Source organism: Molossus molossus, unplaced genomic scaffold, assembly GCF_014108415.1.
Source record: "Molossus molossus isolate mMolMol1 unplaced genomic scaffold, mMolMol1.p scaffold_m16_p_6, whole genome shotgun sequence".
In the NCBI taxonomy this organism is placed as follows: Eukaryota; Metazoa; Chordata; class Mammalia; order Chiroptera; family Molossidae; genus Molossus; species Molossus molossus.
The window spans coordinates 70,681,938-70,693,275 of NW_023425399.1; positions in this window are offsets into that span (position 1 = coordinate 70,681,938).

Below are 11,338 nucleotides of genomic sequence, written 5' to 3' on the forward strand. Positions count from 1 at the left end.
TACCAGGAGAAATGGGCAGAAAAATAGAACCACACTAAACAAAAGTGGCAATAAATAAGTACATATCAATAGTCACCTTAAATGTAAATGGTTTGAATGCTCCCATAAAAAAGACACAGAATGGCTGATTGGATAAGAAACCATGACTCATCTATATGTTGTTTATAAGAGACCCACCTTACAACAAAAGACTCACATAGGTTGAAAGTGAAAGGATGGAAAAAATATTCCAAGCAAACTGAAAAGAACAAATGCTGGGGTAGCAATACTCATATCTGATAAAATTGATTTCAAAATGAAGGCCATAACTAGAGACAAAGAAGGCCACGACATAATATTGAAAGGATCTATCCAACAGGAAGATATAACCTTGATAAACATATATGCACCCAATATAAGAGCACCAAAATATATTAAAAATCTTCTGGAAGACTTTCAAGGAGAATTCGATAGCAATAAAATCATAGCAGGGGACTTCAACATCCCGCTGACATCACTGGATAAATCCTCTAGACAAAAAATTAGCAAGGAATCAGAGAGTGCAAATGAAGCACTAGACCAAATGGATTCAATAGATATCTACAGAGAATTACATGCCAAAACTACAGAATTCACATTCTTCTCAAGTGCACGTGGGACATTCTCAAAGATAGACCACATGTTAGGGCACAAACTAAGTCTCTATAAGTTCAAGAAGATTAAAATCATATCAAGCATCTTCTCAGATCACAATGGCATGAAACTAGAAATCTATTGCAAGAAGAACATAGAAAGACATTTGAACACACGGAAGCTAAATAACATGTTAATAAACAATGAATGGGTCACTGAGGAGATCAAGGAAGAAATCAAAAACTTCCCGGAAACCAATGAAAATGAACACACAACAACGGAAAATCTATGGGATGCGGCGAAAGCAGTTCTGAGAGGGAAGATCATAGCACTAGAGGCCTACCTCAAAAAAGAAGAAAAATCTCTAATAGACTATCTAACCTCACAACTTAAAGAACTACAGAGCAAACAAAAAGAAAACCCCAGAGCAAGTAGAAGGAAGGAAATAGTAAAGATCAAAGCAGTAATAAATGACAGAGAGACCAAAAAAACAATTCAAAGGATCAATGAAAGAAAGAGCTGGTTTTTTGAAAAGATAAACAAGACTGATGGACCTTTAGCTAGACTCACCAAGAAACAAAGAGGGAGAACCCAAATACACAAAATCAGAAATGAAAGAGGAGCGATAAAAACTGACACCACAGAAATACAAAAGATCGTTAACAACTGCTATGAACAATTATATGGCAATGAATTCAACAATCTATGTGAAATGGACAAATTTCTAGAAACACATAGTCTCCCAAAACTGGATCAGGAAGAGATAGAAAACTTGAACAGACCAATAAGAACAGAAGAAATTGAAGATGTAATCAAGACTCTCCCTGCAAACAAAACCCAAAGCCCGGATGGCTTCATGGGGGAGTTTTACCAAACATTCAAAGAAGAACTAATACCCATTCTCCTCAAACAATTTCAAAAAATTCAAGAAGAAGGAAGACTTCCAAACTCGTTTTATGAAGCCAGCATAATTCTAATTCCAAAACCAGAAAAAGACACAACAAAGAAAGAAACCTACAGCCAATATCCCTGATAAACATAGATGCCAAAATCCTGAACAAAATACTAGCAAATCGGATCCAGCAATACACCTAAAAAATTATCCACCGTGACCAAGTGGGATTCATCCCAGGGAAGCAAGGCTGGTACAATATTCGCAAATCCATAAATGTGATACAACACACAAATAAAATGAAGAATAAAAACCACATGATCATATCAATAGATGCCGAAAAAGCCTTCGACAAAATCCATTTCTGATAAAAATGCTCAGCATTGTGGGAATAGAGGGATCATATCTAGACATAATAAAGGCCATATATGAAAGACCTACAGCCAACATCATACTTAATGGACAAAAACAAAAAGCATTTCACTTAAGAACAGGAACAATGCAAAGATGCCCACTTTCGCCACTCTTATTTAACATAGTACTGGAAGTCTTAGCCATAGCAATCAGACAGGAAAAAAAAATAAAAGGGATCCAAATTGGAAAGGAGGAAGTGAAATTGTCATTATTTGCAGATGACATGATACTATACATAGAAAACCCCAAAGACTCCATCAAAAGATTACTAGACTTAATAATTGAATTTGACAAAGTAGCAGGATACAAAATTAATGTCAAGAAATTGATGGCATTCTTATACACCAATGATGAAGTCAAGAAAGAGAAACTAAGAAAACAATCCCATTTACCATTGTGGCAAAAAAATTAAGATACCTAGGAATAAACTTAACCAAAGAAATAAAGGACCCATTTGCAGAAAACTACAGGTCATTGAGAAAAGAAATAGAGGAAAATATAAAAAAGTGATAGCACATATCCTGTTCATGGATTGGAAGAATTAACATCATTAAATGTCCATATTACCCAAAGCAATGTATAGATTCAACGCAATCCCCATCAAAATACCAACAGCATACTTCACAGAATTAGAACAATTATTTCAGAAGTTCATATGGAACCAAAAAAGGCCTCAAATAGCCACAGCAATCTTGAAAAGGAAGAACAAAGTTGGAGGGATCACAATACCAGATTTCAGGTTATACTACAAAGCCACTGTAATCAAAACAGCCTGGTACTGGCACAAGAACAGGCATGTAGACCAGTAGAACAGAACAGAGAACCCAGAAATGGACCCAAGGCAATATGCTCAATTAATATTTGACAAAGGTGGCAAGAGCATACAGTGGAGTAAGGACAGTCTCTTTAATATATGGTGCTGGGAAAATTGGACAGCTACTTGCAGAAAAATGAAACTAGACCATCAACTTACACCCTACACGAGAATAAACTCAAAATCGATAAAAGACTTCAATGTGACTCATGAATCCATAAAAATCCTAGAAGAGACTGTAGGCAACAACATTTCAGACATCACACACAGCAGAATTTTTACTGACACATCACCTAAGGCAATAGAAACAAATGAGAAAATGAACACGTGGGACTACATCATACTCAAAAGCTTTTTCACAGTGAAAGATACAATCATCAAAATGGAAAGGTTACCCACTGTATGGGAGAGCATAATTGCCAATGATATATCAGATAAGGGGTTAATTTCCAATTCATATAGAGTGCTCATACAACTGCACAAAGGAAGACAAAGAATCCAATTCAATAATGGGCAGAGGAACTAAATAGACTCCTCTCCAAACAGGACATACAAATGGCTAAGAAACAAGTGAAGAAATGCTCAACATCACTAATCATCAGAGAGGTGCAAATGAAATCAACAATGAGGTATAACCTCACACCTGTCAGAATGTCTGCCATCAACAAATCATCAAACAACAAGTGTTGGTGAGGGTGTGGAGAAAAGGGGACTCTAATACACTGCTGGTGGTAATGCAGACTGGTGCAGTCACTATGGAAAACAATATGGTGTTACCTCAAAAAATTTAAAATTGAACTTCCATTTGACCCAGTGATTCCACTTCTAGGAATATACCCCAAGAAGCCTGAAACACGAATCAGAAAGAATATATGTACCCCCCTGTTTGTAGCAGCACTATTTATAATAGCTAAGATCTGGAAACAGCCCAAGTGTCCATCAGTAGACGAATGAATAAAAAAGCAGTGGTACATATACACAATGGAGTAATACGCAGCTGTAAGAAAGAAAGTTCTCTTATCCTTTGAGACTACATGGAGGGACCTTGAAAGTATCATCCTAAGTAAAAGAAACCAAATAGAGAAAGGCAAGTTTCATATGATCTCACTTATTTGTGGAATATAATGAACATAACAGTCTGAGGAATAGGGTAGTTCCCAGAGTCGTGGAAGTGGGGTACAGACTGACAATCCCCAGAAGATGGGGTGGTGGGGGAGAGATAAACCACCGAACTTATATCCATGTATGCATGAACAGTGGACATGGACAACAAACTTGGGAAAGGGCAGGGAGGGAGAGGGAGGGGGGAATCATTGGGGGAAAAAGGAGACACATCTGTAACAAAAATTAATAAAAAAAAAAGAAATTAAAAAAAAAGAATGCGATGAGCATTTTAAACTTGTATTTATGAAATTTTAGCCATTGCAACTGTCATTCTGAATGACATTAGCCATATGTTTATTGAAGTGTTAGTTATAATAGCTAAGATATGGAAGCAATGATACGTGATTCGATAAAGAAGATGTGATACATATATATAATGGAATATTATTCAACTGTAAAATAGAATGAAATCTTGCCATTTACTACAACATGGATGGACTGAGTATTATGTTAAGTGAAGTAAGTAATCAGAGTGTGATTTCATTTACATGTGGAATCTAAAAAACAAAATCAAACAGAAACAAATAGATACAGAGAACAAATTAATGGTTACTAGAGGGTAGAGGGAGTGACAGGAAAGGCCAAAAAGGGAAAAGGGGGAAAGGGACATATTCTCCAGGCATGAAAGCTATCTATCATCAGTCTTTACTCACCTAGAAAGGGCTCACTGTCCTCTGGAATTTTGACTTTTTTTGTGTCTATTGTTCTTTGCTGGCTTTAAAGAAAAGCATACATTTTAGTTTATCTGCTGTTTTCTTGTTATGGCAGGAGCAATATTCTTTTATGATTTTCTTTATTCTAAGTATAAATGGAGTTGTAGAATTTAATTTGATACCTTTAATAATAAAAGAAGTTGATAAAGTTCTTTAATAAGATACTTTGACAATACTTACACTCACGGTGCTATTTAAATCAGTATAGTAGAGGACTGATTAAGCCAGACATTGGCTAGTGAGAGGAATTGTCCTATTTTTTTTTCTTATAAATATGTTTTTTTTTTTTAGCGAGAAAGGAAGAGATAGAAACATCGATGTGAAAAAACATCGATTGCCTCCTGCACGCCCCCTATTGGGGATCGAGCCCACACTCCAGGCAAGTGCCCTGACCGGGAATGTAATTGGGACCTCTCAGTTTGTGGGATGACACTCCATGCATTGAGCAACACCAGCAGAGCAGATTGTCATATTCTAAAATAGCACTCTTATGATGAAGGCCATGAGTATAAAGATAGGTTGACTATAAACATCCAATGAAATAAAGAATGAGATGAGCATTTTAAACTTGTATTTATAATGAAAGTTTAGCCATTGCAACTCCCATTATGAATGGCATTAGCAATATTAAGTTCAAAGTAACAAATTTTTTCTACACCTATTACCTTTCTAGTATTTGAGGGAAGTGATGCAATGAACCTGTATTTCCTATCTTTAACCATTTATACTCTACATCAGTTACAGGGAACTTTCTGTTTTATAGGCTAAAGTTGTGCTCTTGAAAATTCTGTCAGTTGGCACTGTGTAAAATGAGTGCCCTGGTAGAAAAATAGAGGCTCAGCTTCCTTTATAGATTTTGTTCACAATGGGAGGCAGGGGCTGTGATCTCTATCCTGCTGGCAGCCCAGTGATATAAATCATCCCTTTCACTTCAGTCAACTTTACCTGTGGTGAATGAAGTCTAGGTCTTCAAATAATATATGGCTGGGCTGTGGTTTCATTGCTCTTACGGAACATTATCTAAGCTGTCAGTTTCTAATGTAAGGAAAAATAAGGAAAATGAGGAGAAAATGACAATGAAACATTTCATTTCTTTTGGGCGGAAGGCAGATAAAATGCTCCAATAAATAACTGAATAAATAAAATAACTATATTTAGGGGTTGATTTTAGAGTGTTTGCCAATCTGGCCATACCTACAATCTGTGGCCCATTGGATTTTAATTTTTTTACCCTAAACTTCAAGATATTCACCAGAAGATTGCACTGCCTTTTTCTTTTTAACATTTTATATTCATGAAAGTACATATTATAAGACAGAATTTTGATCCTAACATCTTACTTGAGTGCATTTCTTAATCCATGCTTTGATAAAATATACTATATATTCAAAAGAGGAACAGATAAGAGCAACTACCTACATCTATTATTCTAACTTTATACACTTAGTGCCATGCTCTGCACTAATATCAAGTAGTTCAAGAAAATACTGGATGGAAATCTAACAACTTTGGACATATTTTGATAAATAGACACATAAGATAAAAAAATTTAATTTATACTATTGTCAAGCAGTAGAAGTCAATAATAAAAATGATATTTTCAGGTTGAAGCAGTACATTTTGAGGAAATAGCTAAGCACTTAGAAAAAGAAAATTGCTGTAGTTTAATCCCACAGATAGGTAGATTTTTAAAAAATTGTCTTTATTGTTGAAAGTATTACAGATGTTCCCCCTTTTTTTCCCCATTGACCCCCTCCTCTCTGCTCCCTGCCTTCACTACACTATTGTCTGTGTCCATGGGTTATGCATTTATGCATATAACTTCTTTGGTTTATCTCTCCCCATCCTCTTCCCCCCTTCTTTCTGAGGTTCATCAGTTTGTTCCCTACTTTCATGACTCTGGGTCTATTTTGTTCATCAGTTTATACTGTTCGTTGGATTCTGTATATAAGTAAGATCATGTGATACTTGTCTTTCTCTGACTGGCTTATTTCGCTTAGCATAATACTCTCCAGGTTCCTCCATGTCATCCCAAAGGATTTTCTTCTTTTTCACAGCATACTAGTATTCTTTATTTTTATTTTTTAAAATTTTTTATTTATTTTTTTGTTACAGATATTTTACCTTTTTTACCCATTGGCACCCCCCTCCCCACCCCACCCCCACCCCGTCCCCTGCTTAGTTGTCCATGTCCATTGGTCATGCATACATGCATGTAAGTTCTGTGGTTTATCTCTTCCCACCCCCCCACCCCCTCTTCTGAGGGATGTCAGTCTGTGCCCTACTTCCATGTTTCTGGGTCTACTGTATTCCTCAGACTATTATGTTCATTATATTCCATGTATAAGTGAGATCATGTGGTATTAGTATTCATATATATATATATATATATACACACACACACACACCACAGCTTGTTTATCCACTCATCTACTGATGGACACTTGGGCTCTTTCCAGATCTTACCTATTGTAAATAGTGCTTCTGTGAACATAGGGGTGCATATATTCTTCCTGATTAGTGTTTCTGGATTCTTAGGATATATTCCTAGCAGTGGGATCAGTGGGGCAAATGGCAGTTCCATTTTTGATTTTTTGAGGAAACTCCGTATTGTTTTCCACAGTGCCTGCACAAGTGTGCATACTTACCAGCAGTGTACTAGGGTTCCCTTTTCCCCACATTCTTCCCAGCACTTGTCCTTTGTTGATTTGTTGATGGCAGCCATTCTTGCATGTGTGCGGGGATACCTTATTGTTTTAATCTGCATCTCTCAGATGATTAGTGGTAGTGAGGAGATAAGCAGATTTTAAATCTCCAGAAAGAAATAAAGAAAGATGCTTATATTGCCAAAGGTTTTGATGTGTACATTTGTGTACATGGCACAAATCGTGAAGCTACCTGAAATTCTAAAGACTTTCTTAAGAATTCTAAATAATTTTCTGACATAATTCCTAAAATGTTCATTTACAATTTTACTGAGTGCTTCACTTTGTCTGTATTTTATCTCTATTTGTTTCCCCAGTGTTTTAGAATTGCACTCATCTTTCAGATTTTTGCTGCTATGCTAGAGGAATATGGGATTTGTTGACAGCTGTATACTTAGAAGTTTAAATGTAAACCTAGGAAATATTTCTTTGAGACAGGGCATGATGGAAAACATTTTGGACACTGGAAAACTTACAAAGGTAGTCTTTTTTTTTTTGGCAGAAAAGCTTAAATGGGTAACTCTGAGCTAATATTTTCTCTTTGCCCCTCTAGATCAACTTTTCACCTTTCTCTATCCTGTTCTCTACTCTAGAAGGCTAACTTACATGGCTCCTATTCCCTTTGTCTTCAGATGAGTTTGGCCAGTGGTGAGCTCTGGTAAAAGATCAGAGTGCTGATTGGTAATTATTTCCAGGGGTTCATTCCTGTGAGTTTGACTTAATGCCTCTCAACAGAAGTTTCTGGTTCTGTCAAGAGTTTTTTTCTGTACTCGACTCTCTCCCTCCGATTCTAGTAACCACTACCTCCCTCATGCATTCTGTCATAGGGATGGTCATAGTCAGGCTACTATGACTGTTTTGCTTGTTCATTTATCTTGATTTTTAGATTCAATTGTGTATTGTGGTTTCCCAATAGCATTGATTTACAATTAATACATTTGTAAATAAACTCTTCTCAAATTAGCCTATTTCAAGTGCTCCATCTGTTTCCTGTTGGGCTCTGATTGGTAAAGATTCTATTAATCCATTAGAAAGCAGAGCTATTAAGGAACTGTATATTAAGCACACAATTTTGATAGATTTGCATTGGATCAGTGTCTAATGCTTACCAAAAAAAAAAAAAAAAAATTAAATGAAGATTGTTAGAATATTTCAAAGACCATGTGATGATCATTGTTATATGAATTCATTCTTTTTTTATATTTTATTTTATTTTTGTTGGATATATTTTAATTAATTTTATTTTTATTTTTGACACTATTGCAGATGTCCCTCATTACAGCCCCCCTTTGCCCACCTCAACCCCACCCCTGCACCCCCCAACCCCCTTGGTCCTCACCACACTATTGTCTGTGTCCAAGGGCTATACATATATACTTTTTTTTTTCTGTTTTGCTTGTTCATTTATCTTGATTTTTAGATTCAATTGTTGATACATATATATTTATTACCATTTTATTGTTCATTTTTTATCTGTTTTTTCTTTTGCTTCTTAAAGAAGGCTCTTTAACATTTCATGTAATACTGGTTTGGTGGTGATGAACTCGTTTAGCTTTTTCATGTCTGGGAAGCTCTTTATCTGTCCTTAGATTCTAAATGATAGCTCTGCTGAGTAGAGTAATCTTGGTTTTAGGTTCTTGCTTTTTATCATTTTGAATATTTCTTGCCACTCTCTTCTGGCCTACAAAGTGTCTGGTGAGAAATCACCTGAGAGTCTAATGGGTATGCCCTTATAAGTAACTAACTGCTTTCCTCTTGCTGCTTTCAAGATTCTCTCTTTGTCTTTAACATTTGGCATTTTAATTATGTGTCTTGGTGTTGGTCTCTTTGGATTAATCTTTGGGACTGTCTGTGATTCCTGGACTTTTATGTCTATTTCTTTCACCAGGTAAGGGAAGTTTTATGTCATTTTTTCAAATAGATTTTCAATTTCTTGCCCCCTCTCTTCTTTTTCCAGCACCTCCATGATGCAAATGTTGGTATGCTTGAAGTTGTTCCAGAGGCTCCTTACACATATCTTCATATTTTTTGATTTTTTCCTTTTTTTGCTCTTCTTATTGGTTGTTTTTTGCTTCCTCATATTCCAAATTGCTGATTTGGTTCTCAGTGTCTTCTACTCTACTGTTGAGTTCCTGTAAATTATTCTTTATTTCAGTTAGTGTATCCTTTATTTTTGACTGGTCCTTTTTTTATGTTGTTGATGTTCCTACTAAGTTCCTTGAGCATCCTTATAACCATTGTTTTGAACTCTGTATCTGGCAGTTTACTTGCTTCCATTTTATTTAGTCCTTTTTCTGGAGATTTCTTTTATTTGTGACATGTTTCTTTATCTCTGCATTTTGGCTGCTTCCATGTGTTTGTTTCTATGTATTAGGTAGAGCTGCTATGTCTCCTGGACTTGTTAGAGTGGCCTTGTGTAGTAGGTGTCCTATAGGGCTCAGTGGCTCAGCCTCCCCAGACACCTGAGTTGGGCCCTCCAGGTGAATCCCTGTTGTAGCTGAGCCCTGATTACTATTGGTGTTACTGGGAGGGATTGACCTCTAGGCCTACTGACTATGAGGATTAGCTGCTATTACAGTGGAAGAGGTGCTATGCAGATGTCAACCCTACAGAACAGGACTTGCTTCTGTGGGGCTTCAGTGCTCAACAAGTTGGTCTCTTGAATTTGCCACTTGTGGAGGTGGTAGGATTGTACCTGGCATGATCTAAAGCTGACCACTGAGTATACTGACTCTGGGACCTCCCAGTAGGAGCAAAGTCAGTGCTACTACCTGTACCCTGCCTGTGCCCCCCTGGCATAAGTTACAGAGTGATCTTCAGATGGCTGCTACTTGTGTTGGACTTGGAGATGTCCAGGAGAGGCCAAGCTGTGAACCAACGTGGGCTGCTGCCAGTGCTGGGCCTGGGGCCACTAAGCCAAATGTATGGGTTATGCTGAGGCCAGCTGCTCTTGTTTGACAAATTTTAGGAAAGTCTGAAACATGGGTCAAGACAGGTCATTCATGTGGAAGAGCCACTGGAAACAGCTTGGGTGAGCCTGCGAATGGGTGGGGCAGCATCTCAGAAAATCACTACAGCAGGACCAACAGTGTGAGCCAGGTTGATCAAAGTTCAGATATGGCATCTGCCTGTCGGCTCTGTGGTGGGGAGGGCTCAGCAAAGGAACCATGGCTCCTGCCAGCACTTTTGTCTGGGAGAAAGCCCATCCCCTAGCTCTTGCCCTGATGCCAGACAATTTAGTTCCTTCCTGTAGGTCCCTGGTTCTTTTTCAAGCTGTTGCCCCAGTGCTGGAGCTCAGAGAGAATGACTCTGAATAGTCGATTCACAAGCCCTATAAGAGGAACTGCCTGGGACTTCAGCAGCCTTTGTCTTCAGCCACAATCCCCATTGGCTTTTACAGCCCCAAGATGTGGGGATTTCTCTTCCTGGCACTGGAATCCTGGGCTGAAGGATCTGGTATGGGGCTGGAATACCTTGCGCATCATGGGGGACCTTCACAGCCAAGATATCCCTCCTGATTAAAAACCGCCACACGTGGGTGTAGGACCAGCCTTTTTCAAGCCTCCAACCCTCCTACCAGTCTTGATGTGGCTTCTTCTTTAGTTCCCTAGTTGTAGGACTTCCAATCAGCCAGATTTCAGGCGATTGATTCTAAAGGATGGCTGTTTTGTAATTTAGTTGTAATTTTGATGTGGTTGTGGGAGGAGCTGATTACTGCATTCACCTATGCCACTATCTTGACAGGAATCCTATTAATTCATTCTTAAGGAAAATAAAATTTTGCATATGCAGCCAACGGCTTGGTACTTTCTTTTTTCTTTTAAAAAAATTCTTAGAGGTTTGTCTGCTTTCAAATCTTTCTTGATTCCTGTGAAGAGACAGCTTGAAAAAAAGCTAACCTATTTATTTCATAAAATATAATTATCATTTAAATGGAAACACAATGACTATGCACCATATTTTAGGGAGACATTTTTGACAGTGAGGTCTGCTTAATCATGGAACTGTTAAATTAGAGACTGTG